Raw genomic sequence first — 9,364 nt, 5'->3', positions numbered from 1 at the left:
CTACCACCGAGGCAATCCTTTAAAACACCTCTCAAACTCTAGTAGCAGCAGGAGCTTAATGCAGATTTACTCCTCATTCACTTAAACACTTGTGCCCAGTGCTCCTGGAGCCACTGAATGCACACCGGGCTCAGATGGCAGCTCCTCTGAAGAGCTGGATTTCCCCCAGAAAGAAGGGTCCAGGGAGGAGAACACTCAGTGATCCTGCTGAAATCTGCCCCTCTGAGCTGCCACCCAAGGGTGCTGCAAGACCTGCCTGCCCTCGGGACACTGGGGCTGGCTGAGGGACTGGGGCGAGCGGTGATGGAAATACTGACGCCAAGTCAAGCTGTCAGTTCTGATGATCCCTGGAACAGTTTCCCATGTGGACAAACATCATTCAGATCATTAGAGCTGGCACACCGGGTTCATTTCTCTCTGTGTTTCATGTTCTCTGTGTTTTCTGTTCGCTCTTTGTTCATTGGCTCTCCGTGCCAGACAAGCTCCCGGCCTGTGTTTGTCTACAGAGGAAAATCAGTGCTGCTCCCAGACGCTCCCTACCTTCCTGGGTGCTTTATTTCACTCGCTGCTTCCCCACACAGACAACTTGCCATTTCTTTAGTTACTTTCTGCCTGGGCTCCCACTCTCCCTGTAACTTTAAGGCCAGCTGAGAAAACTGGGGCTGTTCAGCCTGGAGAAGAGAAACTGCGTGGAGACCTCAGAGCAGCCTTCCACTATCTGAAGGGGGCCTACAAGGACGCCGGACAGGGACTCTTCTTCAAGGACTGCAGCAACAGGACAAGGGCTAACGGATTTAAACTCAAAGAGGGGAAGTTCAGGTTAGAAAGAAGGAAGAGGTTCTTTAATGTCAGGATGGTGAGGCACTGGCACAGGTTGCCAAAGCAGTGCTGAATCCTCCATCCGTGGCAGTGTTCAAGGCCAGGCTGGACAGAGCCTGGGGCGACAGTTCCTTCAGGCCATGTTTTGCTACCACCAAGTTCGCTTTACAGTAGCCATGGAACTCAGAAAGCCTCAGCAACTGATGGTGGCGAGCACGGAAAGCAACTGGTGCTGCCATGGTAACTTGTGACAGGAAACCAGGTTCTCAAAAGCACTTGCTCATTTCCTCAGGCAAATGTCAAGGGGCTGCAGAAATGCCCCGATGGGGGGGAACTCACCTGGGGGGTGCTGCAGGAGCCTTCCAGCACTATCTCCGCTGCCTGGCCGGGCATCAGCTCTGTCTTCAGCGGCTGAAGCGTAAACACGGGGCTGCAGGAGGAAACCTTGCCCTTGGTGTTACTGATGGGAGGGAGATGATTGCGCCGCTGAAGTGTGGTGCCACCTTCTGTGCTCCAATACAGCAGATGGGTGCGTCGTCCTTTGTTTGTCATCTTGAAGCGGTAACAGCAGGGATCCAGGCTAGAGGAGAAGCAGAGACACAAATTGGCAGGGGAGCTGCTATTTGCCAGCGGTCACCCAGCTTCAGCACCCTGAGGGCACGACCTGACTGCACACTCGGCAACAAAACCACCTCCAAGAAGGCTGACCGAGCGCAAAGCTTCACCAAAAGACAGACCTTGGTTGCCCCTAGGGTTGTCACCATCCAGCAGCTGCTCTGCTTGCACCCAGCAAGGACGAGCTTCATGAACAGCCTGCCCTAGATGCAAGTGGGTGGAGGAACAGCCTCGCTGCCATTCCACCTTCCCACTGGGAGCTGTCGTTCATGCCCCTGAGGCATCCCTTAGGGAGCATCCAACCCTCATCGCCCCCAGCCTGCCACCCTTTGGTGGCAGCTCTGCAGCAGACAGCAATGGCAGCAGCTCCAAACTGAGCCCGCAGGCAAACACATAAAGGGGGGCAGAAGACAGCTACATGAATCACATGGACACTGTCTCCTCCATTGTGCAGCCAGCTTGTGGCTGCACTGAGCACAGCAAACTCTGGACAAGCACCAACCTCCCTGCAATGTCCCTGCTTATGGGGGTGGCTCGTGGGTGCGTATTTTATCTCTCCAAATCTATCCCAAGTACGTGAGGTAGGATTAACCTGCTCTCTCTACCCCAAGAATTCAGGTATCGCAGCACCACGGACCCTCTTTGCAGCCAGAGAAAGGAAGAGGCACCCCAAGAAGACTGTTCTTCTTGTCTGAGGAGGTCTCCACCACAAGGCAAACAGCACTTTTTCCTCCTGTCTTTAAGAACATGCCTGGTTTCAGACACACACATTGGGACCAGTGAATCTTCTCCTTCCAGCTCAGCAATTTCAATTAAGACTCCTCATTTATCCCACTCCACCTCAGCAGACTTCCACACTTCCTCCCCCTTCCAGACCTGGTCCTGTATCCAGCCTCGCTTGCCCGTGCCTTGGGAAGCAGGCAGGAGAAACCAGGAAAGCGCCACCACGTCTAATAAAGAGCAACCGGGCACGGAGTGGGGTAAAGGAGCCAACTGGGGGGTGACACAGGGCAAAGAAATTCTGCTGCTCCTCCAGGGCTCCCGGGCACAGGGGAAATAAACCGGCACCATTCATTCAGTCGAGGAGCTGCTAACAAGCTACTGCCCAGGCTTGCTGCTGCTGGGAGATGATACTCCAGAGGGAATGGGAAAGCGAGCAACATCACTGCAAAGACAAACACGTTTATACTTGTAAGGCAGCATTTCCCAGATGGAGGCTTCCAGGACCTGCTCCTTTCCTCCAAATCTTTGTTTGATAAAGTGAGGAAATACATGGATTATGACTAAAGACAACTCAGCAACAATTTAGCAACTGGTCTCCAGCTTGGTGGCTTTTCAGAGCACCTAACGACTTTCCAATGGCCAGAAAATGTTTCTAAAGGAATCCCTGTGGCTTCAGGGAAGCAGAGCCAGGACCTTGAGCACTCAAGAAGCTTGAGGGACTGCAGCAGACCTCCTCCTTGCTGAGCCCATGGGGAAGCAGGAGCCGAGAGATTCCCTACCTGAAGCAGGGCCCCAGGTTGAGCTCCGGGCCAAAGGGTTTCTCAATGACAATCGTGGTGCCAACGCCAACAGCCTGGACAGGGATGACGTAGGAACGACTGTTCTCAATGAACAGCACCACCTCGTCCTTGAATTGCTCCATGGCATCCAAGTTTGCAGTCACAGCCAGAGACACCTCGGCCATGGCAGGGATCACTCCCTGACTGGGTCCAATACTCCAGCACGAGTTTTCGCCAGCCTGGAAGACAACCAAACACTCATTTAGGATGGAAACCACGGACCTGGCTGCCACCAGCCAAGGGCTGCCCAGCCAACACGTTCACACCAAGCCAGTGGGTGTGAAGACTCCACTGACATTCATGTACAACCTCTCTGATTCATGCTGACACAGGGCAGCTCGCTTGGAAAGGAGCCCTGAGCGCTCTGCTCCAAAGGTGAATCTGTGAGGCTGCTCCCTGACAAAGCTCATTTATCAAAGCTTGGCAACAAGCCGGGCAGAAAATTGTACCCCAGAAACTATTCCTGAGGAATGAGGATGGCGGTCTCGACGGAGCCGGACCTTCAACTCCCTGGGGTGACCCAGCAGAGCCCTGCTGGGCCCAGCCAGGCCAACAGCCCATGCCAGGGGAGGAGGATTTGCATCCTCTCCTCATTCTTTCACTCAGCATCTGCTCTGGCTCCAAGGGGCAGCACAGTGCAGTGCTGAACAGGACACCTGCCAGGGCCACAGGGCTCTGCCCAGACACATTCTCTCGGGTTTCTAGGTCAGCTTCTGCCTGCACCCAATCCAGCCTGTGTCCCAGAGACAAGAAACCTCTTGGAGCCACGCTACAAAATCCCCCCACTTTCAAGACAAATACCCAACCTCGGGCAACATCTCTGCTACTTGCTTATCCTTGAGTGCACCGGAAAACGATGCCATAGCTGTATGCACTGGATACACAAAGACAGTAGCTATTTCTGACCCTGCAGGAGCTTCTTGTACTATTGGACGTCAGAGCTCCTGAGTAACCACTAAGGGTTGGGATCCGTCACTTCAGAAGTTCACCACGACAATCAGACTCTTATCCCAGCACAGACGTCCATCGTGAATAAAAGCTTCCACAATTTGGTTACAATGGACACCAGTGTGCATTTGATGGATGGAGGGCAGGAGGGAGGGAGGGAGGGAAGGAGAGAGGGAGGAAGGGGCAGATAGCTGCCCTGAGGGATGACTGCGGAGACACCACAATCAGTTCTCTTGAAGCTTCTTACAGACGATTCATTGAAGTGATCTGGTCACTCTGGCCTTGCACAAGTGACAGAGGAAGCAGAACTCCACATTACAAATGCAGCTGCGTTTGATCAAGCCGCAGCTCTAGCAAAAGCCGTAGCTCTAACAACACCATTCCCACCTTGTCAGGCTGACCCATTGCCCTCGTAGGGCTGCTCATGAAGGGGAAATAAACCCCCTCCTGCACCAGCTGGGTGCAGAGCCTTCTCCCAGGTGGTTCATCATTCCCGGTGGGGGGAACCTCTCTTCTTCATTTCAAAGCTGCTCCTTATCCACACAAACAGCCAGTGGCAGGAAACAGCCCAAAAGCACCATGAGCCCTGCAGGAAGTGGAGATCAGAGCCTGACGCTGGCTACATGCTCCCACCACCAACCAGCCTCCCCCTGGCTCCTCAGCACAAGCATGAGGACCACTGTGGTTTAGCCTCTGCCCGAGCACCATCAAGGGGATGTTTTACGGAATCAAGGGGCAGAGCTTTTCTCCATTTGTGTTCCCTGTCCACAGCTCACCCCTCCATGATCGCATCTGCCAGCCCTGACACGATGGGGAGACCAGGGACACCACTCTGCACATCACAGCTCTCCAGGACATGGGTATGGCTTGGCCAGCTGCTGCCAACCACAACGTTTAATAACCAGACTCCTCCTGCTATTCCTTTGGGAAAAGCTCTCAGCTTGCTTCTAGAAACACAGCTGCCTTGAAGACTTCTAATCCTCTGTAATTCAGTTGCCAATAGGCACAGCACAATAGGACATCTTTGGTTTCCCCTGACGAGCAGAGTTAACAATTGCTTTGGTTACCAGCAAGTTAGAAAGGGCACTGAAGGAGGCAGCTGCTGAGGGCACTGGGGTGCTTGCTCTTTGCAGAGATGGAAAGCAGATTTGTATGGTGCAGACAAAGAAACCTGCCCTGGGAATCTCCTGCTTCGAGGTTCTATTTAACCCCCAAAACAGCAGGAAAAGCAGCAGGAGAGAAATTCAGCCCCCTCCTCCTTGCCCAGGGGGCTGAGCCCGTGCTCTCACGCACTGCTGGATGCTTCATGCGCAGACACAACCAAGTCCCCAGCGACACGCCTGCGTGAAGCAGCTCCAGAACTTCAACAACCCAGCCTGCAGAAGAACAAACCTCCTCTGAAGCCCCTCACAGACTCCCCTCTGGTGGGGAGCACCCCCCAGCCCCAGCACATGAGCCCTTCCTGGCCGCATCAGCCCCTGTCAGAGGATCCCACAACCTCCTTCTGCTCCGCAGCCTTTTCCACCATGCGGCCTCCAGGAATTAAACAGCCTCTGTCTGCAGCCACATGCTCTACAATGTTACGGAGCCCACAGGCTCTGTAGGTACGCAGCCCTTACAAGTCTACTTCTGGGCAACAACACAGCTGGTTTGACCCCCAGGAGCTGCGAAACCCACTTCACTGTAAGCACCTTGAGGACAGACCTCTCAGTTCCAAAAAACAGACTCTCACAGCTAAACGCCCTCCACAAAATAAAAGGGAGAACTTGCAGAAATGAACTCCTTTCTGCTCAAACAGCTCTAAAAACTCTGTTTTACTGACGGGTGCCCCAGCGACAACTGCCCCCAGAGCCAGGCTCCTCTTGCTGCACTGGGATGGAACAGCTTGCCTTCTCTCTCAGACAGTGATGTGGAAATGTCGCATAGAAATAAATAATCCAGTCACAGGCTGCTATGGGCCAGTCACTTGCACTGGCAAACAGCCCCAGCGACACTTACCATCTTTGCCGAGAAGGATGCAGGGATGACGGACTGATTGGACAGGTGGAGGCTTCGGGAAGCATCTTGCAGAACTTGGATGCTGCCAAAATTTATCTCACTTGGGTGCACGTGGACAACCGGTCCTTCTCCAGTGCTCAATAAATGGATTGTCTGCTCCAGGAGCCAGGCAGGAGAGAGAAAAAACACGGAGAGTTTAGAATGACTGGACAGCTCTAAGGGTGCTCGTAGGCTGGGGCAATTCTGGCTCTTTGAAGCTGTCGCTGTTGTGAGGCTGAAACAGGAAGGCTGGAGCACAGGTGGCACCTGGAGTGGTCCCTGCGGATCTGAAAGCCACAAGATCCCATTATGAGGGGACACAGAACCCTCATCTCCCATGCACGCTTTTCACACCTCCTCCATGCTGTCAGCTCTCCCTCCTCTACCCTGTGCCTACATCTGCTCCTTGTACTGCTCCATCATGCCATAAACCACCATCTCTGATAGCTGCGGCTGCACAGCCACACTGCACACGAACGTCTTCAACCTTCCCAAAGCTTCTCCTGTGAAAACCAGCACAGGCTGGAAGCAAAGCTCTTCAGAGCAGAGACCATGCGAGTTAGTTGCCTCTCATTTGTGCTTGTCTGCATTCCTGGTATTAGTTAGTTATTGCATTGAGACATTAATTATTAATGGCATCATTGCGCACTATTTTTTTCTGTTGACAGCCTGAGACCCAGAAGTTTGTTCCTGCAGAAGTGGCACAGACTAGTGGAGGAGGAATGTGGATCCTTTTGCTAAACCCCCTTCTCACATCACTAAAACCAATGAGAATTTATCCAGTCTGGCTGGATTTTCCCAGCTCCAAACACCCCAAAGCTTAACCAGGCTCGTAGAGCCTGAAGAAGAGAAGGCTCTGGGGAGACCTTAAAGCAGCTTCTAGTGCCTAAAGGGGCCAACAAGAAACCTGGAGAGGGGCTTTGGGTAAGGGCCTGTGGGGACAGAACAAGGAAGAATGGCTCTCACTTGGCAGGGGGGAGATCAAGATGGGATCCTGGGAAGAAGTTCTTCCCTGTGAGGGGTGGTGAGGCTCTGGCACAGGTTGCCCAGAAGAGCTATGGCCGGCACAGGCTGCCCAGAGGAACTATGGCTGCCCCATCCCTGGCACTGTTCAAGGCCAGCTTGGATGTGGCTTGGAGCTACCAGGTTTAGTGGAAAGTGTCCCTGCCCGTGGCAGGGAGTTTGAACTGGATGAGCTTTGAGGTCCCTTCCAACCCAAACCAGCCTCAGATGCTGTAATATCTTGCTTTCTGCAATATACGGCAGCCACTCCCCTGAGCTCGGGTTTGCACCAGATGATCCATACATTAGGATTTGCCACCAGCACAGGATGCGTAACAGGACAGCGGCTGTTCTGCTGGCCCAGAAAGCTCTGGAGGAGTCAGCTACCGGGGAACTCCTGAAGCTGCACTCAAGCCATAAGGCAGACCTAGAGAAAATTAACACCCAGAAACTCCCATCTGTGCAGGCAACACCCAGCCAGGTTTTGACCAGCATTTGCTGGCTGCGAGCAGCAGCCGAGCACGAGAGCAGCGCCTTGAGGATGGACTGACGGGGCACAGGGTCACTCAGTCCCATGTGTCGCGTCTTTAGGGACAGCCACGATCCTCCAGCTGAAATGCTCACCCTTTGGGCAAAAGATTGACATGTTCACCTCCACATCAAAAGGATTAAGTTAAGGTGAACTTTGAAACTACAAACTGTTTGCCCAAGGGTAAAAGCTGTGCAAGAAACCAGTAGTTAAAAAGCAGCTCACAGTTAAACAACTGGTTATTCTAGTGGGGAGAAACTTTCCTCTTCAAGGGGAATGTTCCTTCTATATAAATAGAAGGTGCTCGTAAGAGCAACTGTGGTCAAACTTCAGACCACCAGCACTGCCTGGCCTTCCTGTTGACTGGTTTACACGCATATCCACAACAGGGTGGAGTGGAGATACTTGGCGGCATCCAGGGGGTTTAGTAGCAGCATTTCCCTTCACGTTAACAAAAGTTTAAATCCCTACAAGCACTTTCAAAATGTCAGCCTTATTTTCCGTTGCGGAAAGCTTAAGGTTCCCAGCAATCCTCTGATATCCTCTTTCATGCTCCAAGATCTGACAAGACATTTTCAAACCGCTGCTTCAAAAGTCAGTATCATTTTCAAGTTTCATTAGCTGGATTTGTTCTCAGTTTCAGCCACATGAAGCCAGGAGACTACAGACACCATCCCCTTGTCTACATTCTGTTGTCATTGCTGCTGTTGCAAACAACTTCTTTTAGCAGGCTTCAGCCCAGGAAGGCTTTGCCTCATCCACTTCCAAGCTTGGTGGACAACCAGAGACTCTCTGCTCCAGATGCAAGCGGTGTGGAGACTCTGGTGTCCTCGGTGGGGCTTTTGGCCAGGAGATCTGACGGATGGATGCTGCTCACACATGATGGACCTGACATGATGGACAAAGCTGCATTCCAGCTCTGGAGAGAACATCCCTTCGGCACCATTTCCAAGACAGCGCTCGCTGTAGCAGGGTTCAGGGTATCCCTGCCTGCTCCTCAACACAAGTTCTAATGAAGCAGCAGTTCCAGTTCAGCTGTAACAAACACAGCAGAGTACAAGAGCCAGGGACTGCTCTGGGTTTCAGATTAGGCTTGTTATCCTGTCTCACATACCCGTAAATAAATGCTGTGTCAGACACTTCCATACTGACACATGGAAGTGCCAGGCACACCACCTAAGCGGATACCAGCCTCCCTCTTCTCCAGGCATTAGTGTTGCTTATGCCATGAATCCCCTTTCCTTGTAGACAACAGCCACAGATCATTTTCCCTGGAAGAACTCCTGTGCGCTTTACACCCCACCAAGACGAGAGGCACAAAGGCACGCGTCTGCCCCAGCACTCACCAGTGGGGATTCTTCACTCCCAAACACCGCAACACGAGCAACGGTGTCCTGCTTTCCCGTCACCTGGACTTCCAGTGTGAACGGGATCTCCACTGAGCTGTGAGGCTGGATAATCCCACGGGGCTCAGGGCTGGAGTACCACACAGCAGCAGCATCCTTGTTCTCCTGTAAGCGACAGAATCAAACACGACTTCAGAGTGACCTTTGAGGAAACTTTCAACTCTTTAACGTCTATCACAACGGCAACTCACACACACGTCTAAAAACCCCTAGGAGAAAGCCAAAAGGCACAACTCAAGATGCAAGACTTGTATGGGTTCAGCATCCTGAGGAGGTCCAAAAGCTGCTGCCTCCACAACCCCCCATCCCATGCTGGCTGCCTCCCTGCACCAGCTTTTAACAGCCCTACAAGTTCTCCTGCATTGAAAGCATCCCGAAGACTAGAATATTATCTGCTTCCTGAATGAAGAGTTTAAGCTGCTTCCTGAAGTTGACATTCAGGTAGG

At 52.6% G+C, this 9,364-nt stretch overlaps 1 long non-coding RNA gene across 1 annotated transcript; it reads right to left on the bottom strand.

Annotated features, from left to right (window-relative positions):
- Positions 1 to 1,272: 1,272 nt before the first annotated feature.
- On the bottom strand, positions 1,273 to 8,945 carry LOC308232678. The gene is made up of 3 exons (XR_013958858.1): positions 8,859 to 8,945; positions 5,943 to 6,095; positions 1,273 to 1,399 (listed from the first exon to the last, which is right to left on the bottom strand). It is a non-coding gene; the product is annotated as an uncharacterized lncRNA (long non-coding RNA).
- Between the last annotated feature and the right edge of the window lie 419 nt (positions 8,946 to 9,364).

This window comes from Psittacula echo (genome assembly GCF_963264785.1).
Source record: "Psittacula echo genome assembly, contig: SCAFFOLD_59, whole genome shotgun sequence".
NCBI classification, from domain to species: domain Eukaryota; kingdom Metazoa; phylum Chordata; class Aves; order Psittaciformes; family Psittacidae; genus Psittacula; species Psittacula echo.
This window is presented reverse-complemented; position numbering and strand designations above follow the sequence as displayed.